Here is a 5482-nt window from a genome sequence, read left to right on the forward strand (position 1 = left end):
TTTTTTTTTTTTTGCGGTACGCTGGCCTCTCACCGCTGCGGCCCCTCCCGCTGCGGAGCACAGGTTCTGGACGCACAGGCCCAGCGGCCATGGCCCACGGGCCCAGCCGCTCCGCGGCCTGTGGGATCCTCCCGGACCGGGGCACGAACCCGCGTCCCCTGCACCGGCAGGCGGACCCCCAACCACTGCGCCACCAGGGAAGCCCTACATCTATTTTTATAAGCACATGAATTATGGACCATTGTATGATGTACAACTGAATTAATTTCTTAATGTGTCTTAATTATATGTTATGCAAGAACAGGTAACTAGTTTCTGATGTTCTGAGGGAGTAAATTTAATATTAATTATAATTATCTATGACTTTCATTTGTCAAGCTTAAATTGCTATATGTATAAAATGCTATTAAACCTTTGAGTAATTTATTATCCCCATTTGACAGATGAGAAAACTGAGGTTTGAAGAGGGTATATAATTTTTATAGGCTATATAGTTTATATCTTTAAAAAGGCACTTTATTCTGTTATAGTATAATACTTTATATGCCTTAATTCATTTTGATTTCATCATTTTAGCACTATCATAAGTGCTGCTGAATAGCTAATAAAACAATGTTTCAAAACTTGAATATGCAGTTAGTGATAACTTTGTGCCACAAATTGGATAACATTTTTGAATCCTAAAGAGCTGTAGGGCTACCCTTGGTTGCTGCAGGGTCAGTAAGGCTTTTCCCCATTGATTACTTTGATTGGTTTATTTGTACATTTATTCATTCAATAATTATGGAGTGCTCACTGTGTGATAGGCACACTGCTTGGGGCTGGGCATCCATAGTGGAAAAGGTATGGTTTTTACCCTCAAGCAGTCCAGTAGGGAGATCTGTCTGTATGCATTTGCAGCACAATGCTGTCAAGGACATAAAGCAAATGTGAACAAGGCTCCCAGAATACTAGCACCTAGGTGTATCCAGAGAAAGTCAGACCTGGTTTAGGCCAATCCCTCCTAGACTTTCTGGGAGCACAGGACCGCTCCTCTGGAACTTGTCCTCCTCTCTCTGAGAAGTGACCCCAGGCAGATTGCATTGGCATTACCCTTTAAAAAAACTTTTCTCAGGGAAAGGGCCATGACATTTTCTGCTCCTTTCTGGCAATAGCCCTTTTGACTACCTGCCCCCCTGCCCCAAGCCCCCCAGTTTCTCTCGGATCTTCTACTATGAGGGTCGATATTCTAATCTCAATCTTAATCTTAATGAATGGGCCTCTAGTTGCTAAGGCTCTTGGCTTGTTGGCTTTGGATACCAATTTTCGAGTGAATAGCAGACTGGGATTAGTTTTCTGGGGTCCAGCTCATGGAGGCACTTGGCAAACATGACTACAAACTCTATGCTCCATCACTACATTATACTACCTCTGACTCCACATTTTCAGTGTCTCTATAAATAGGAGGAATATGGGATTTCCATAATGATCCCCTAATGACTTGCATTAGCTTGTTTGTGTTGCTCTGGTCTGTCCATTGTCCTTGTGACTGCCTGATATTGGAATGTTACAGATAGGTGTAGTGTGACCACAATGGTTGATATATCATCCAAAAATTTAAGGTGGAGTGTACTGGCTAAGAGTACAGTGATGTGAATGTTGGCTCTTGTTCACAGTCATCGTGGGTGAATTACTTAACTCTCTGTGTGCAGTTCCCTTATCTGTGAAAGGAGAGTATAGTAGTATTAATTTCATACAGTTGTGAAGAATAAACCATTCTAAGTACCTAAGGCAGACTGTTTGGCTTTACTGTTTGCTCTATCCTTGCTGGGCATGAATTTTTGCAGAGAATACAAGTAGGCAGAGGTTGCTAGCACTTCTGTATCTTCCCTCTATTGTGGTTGATCAGAGGATTGTGCCCTTTCTCCAGCACGTCTCACTTTGGTATTTGCCTCATTTCCAGAGACTGGATCTACAGATGGAGACTTTCCTACTGTCCTTCCGTCCCTGAAATTGCAGTTACTGTGAGATTTTATAAGTAAGTCTTGGGGATATATTAATTGGGATATTGGGAACTTGTTGAATTTCACTTGTCTGGTGGTTATTTCCCAGGAGTCCTTTCATATTTTTATTTGAACTTGCATCCACAAGTATATCATAGCACCAAGCGAAAATTTATACAGAGCCTCAAAAATTGTGAATAGGTTAGTAACATCATTCTCAAAAGTGTGTGTTTAAATGTTATTTTATATAGTATGGAGTACCTAATAATTAAGAGTATGACAAATATTGCTTTTTCTCTTTTATATAAACAAAAGTAATGGATTGTTGTGACTCTGAAAATACAAAAGTAATTTTTTTGCAAGTAAGAATAGTGTGGAATATTTTTATTGAATCATATGTATATTTTAATCATAGATTCCATAAAAATCCCAACTTTTTTTTTTTTTTTTTGCGGTACGCGGGCCTCTCACTGTTGTGGCCTCTCCCGTTGCGGAGCACAGGCTCTGGACGGGCAGGCTTAGCGGCCATGGCTCACAGGCCCAGCTGCTCCGCAGCATGTGGGATCTTCCCGGACCGGGGCACGAACCCGTGTCCCCTGCATCGGCAGATGGACTCTCAACCACTGCGCCACCAGGGAAGCCCCCCAAATCCCAACATTTTAATGCTAAAATTTCAGCTACAAAAATGATCATTTGCTTACTTATATTTTGATAATAGATATTTTACATCTCTTTAAGAATTTTTTCTCTTTAACAGTTTTTACTAATTATATAATTTTTTTAAAGCTTTAATCAGCAAGCATAATTTTCTAAATATCTGCTTAGGTTTTTTTCCAGTTTTATTGAGAAATAATTGAATATATCACTGTATAAGTTTAAGGTGTACAACATGATTGTTTGATTTACATATATTGTGAAATGATTACCACAATAGATCTAGTTAACATCCATCATCTCACATAGATTTAAAAAAAAAATCTCCCTGTGATGACAATGCTTAGGACCTACTCTTAACAACTTTCCCATATATCATACCCCTTTGTTAACTGCCGTCACCATGTTGCACATTATATCCCTAGTATTTATTTATCTTATAAGTGGACGTTTATACCTTTTGACCACCTTTCTCCAATTCCCCATCCCTCCACCCCCACTTTTGGTAACCACAAGTCTAATCTCTTTTCCTATGAGTTTGGTGTTTGGTTTTTCGTTTTATAGGTTCCACATATAAATGAGATCACACAGTATTTGTCTTTCTCTGACTTATTTCATTTTGCATAATGCCTTCAAGATCCATCTATGTTGTTGCAAATGGTAGAACTTCCTTGTTTTTTATGGCTGAGTAATATCAATATCACAACTTCTTTATCCATTCATCCATTGATGAATCCGTAGGTTATTTCTCTGTCTTGGTTATTGTAAATAATGCTTCTATGAACATGGGGACACAGATATCTTTTTGAGTTAGTGCTTTTATTTCCTTTGGATATATTCCCAGAAGTGGAATTGCTGGATCATATGGTAGTTCTATTTTTAATTTTTTGAGGAACCTCCATACTGTTTTCCATAGTAGATGTATAAGTTAATAATCCCACAGTAGTGCACAAGGGTTTCCTTTCCTGCATATCCATGCCAGCATTTGTTATCTCTTGCCTTTTTAATGATGGCCATTCTAACAGGCATGAGGTAATATCTCATTGTGGTTTTAAGCTTTAAGAATTTTTTAAAACAGAATTTTTCATGGACAACTCTTTGACCTTTATTTTTTTTGGTCATGCCTTGTGGCACACGGGACCTTACTTCCCAGACCAGGGATTGAACCTATGCCCCCTGCAGTGGACACACCGAGTCTTAACCACTAGACTGCCAGGGAAGTCCCTTCATGAGACAACTCTTAAAGAAAGAATATTTGATGCAAAATTTGAAATACTTGTTCCCCTTGAAAGTAGATCTGGAATCAGCTTGAGGTCTAAATGACACATATAAGTACAAGAGTCAAAGATGGTGTTTGCTGAGTTACTAAGAGGCTAAAATTAGTCATCTCCTAGAACTTTGTATGTATGTCTCCCTCATTGGTTTGAAAGTTCTTTGAGAGCAATGACAGTATCTTAGGCTTCTTTATTTCCCTCCCAGCTTATGTTATCTTGCCTTGCACATAGAAAATCCTAAATGAATACTCAAATGAATTAAATGAACATCAAACATGATGAAATTGAGGTCTGAAATTTTTGGAATGAACTCTAATGTAATTTTTTATCTGGGTCTAATAATTCTTATTCATATTATTTTTAACCTCTATCACTTTTGGTTAGGTTGTAGAAGATCAAGCAACATTAGACAGGGTTCATCATGTTGTTTTGGGAAAAAAACAATTAAAACACTGGGTTTGTGGACAAGATATGCTCAGTGAAATATTTTGATGAACATATATCTCTTCAACATATCATTGTAAAATAATGGTTTGGATGAACATATGGAATCATTTGTGTAAGGTAGACTGCTTCTAATTCCGTTTTTTTTGGAACACTAAATATTAGACATAAAATGGAATGAAATTGATATTCAAAATACATAGTGTCTTTGGTTCTTTTAAAATCTTGACTTCTTTTTTTCTTCCTTTTTTTTTTTAATGGCTACCATAGCACTTGGAAAATCATATACACTTCAGTCCCAGAAATAGTGATATTTCCAAAGCAAAACATCTTCTATTTACATATAAATATCCTCATTCTGCATGACTGAATACCTTTCTCATTTATAATGAAGTGACAACAACCACAACAATCAAATTCCAAGACATAGATACTAAATTAAAGTGACTGAGCATATCTCAGGATCAAAAAACCATCTTTCAGAAAATGCAGCCTGGTTCCACTGTATAGTCCTTCTTAAAGCTATTTTGAATTACTGCCAGATCCCTGGGTATGATTTTGCAATCCCAGCCAAATAATTCATAAGACCTTTGGAGGAGAATATCGCAGCTTCCTGCCTCATCCAATGACACAGAGGGAGTGTTGATCTATTTTCACTATACCATCTACCTCTTGCTGAGAGACCAATATTTTGAATTTATAAAGTGACCTATAGAAGTCAGTGAACATTGTGGTTTCACGTTAACCACAATATTGTTATTTCAAATGTAATGTACTAGCTCATCACAGTCCATCTTAACCCTTTTATGTCTGCAAGGCAGCAGGAAGCCAGTTTATGTGGTCAGTTAAATGGCTGTTGACTTTGACTTAACATATTTTGGGTCATGCTCTTATCACTGAACTTGAAATATCTTTAAAAAACAAATCAGGGGCTTCCCTGGTGGCGCAGTGGTTGAGAGTCAGCCTGCCGATGCAGGGGACGCGGGTTCGTGCCCCGGTCCGGGAAGATCCCACATGCCGCAGAGCGGCTGGGCCCGTGAGCCATGGCCGCTGAGCCTGTGCATCCGGAGCCTGTGCTCCGCAACGGGAGAGGCCACAACAGTGAAGCCCGCGTACCGCAAAAAAAAA

Source organism: Neophocaena asiaeorientalis, unplaced genomic scaffold (genome assembly GCF_003031525.2).
Source record: "Neophocaena asiaeorientalis asiaeorientalis breed wild unplaced genomic scaffold, Neophocaena_asiaeorientalis_V1.1 scaffold89, whole genome shotgun sequence".
Lineage (NCBI taxonomy): Eukaryota > Metazoa > Chordata > Mammalia > Artiodactyla > Phocoenidae > Neophocaena > Neophocaena asiaeorientalis.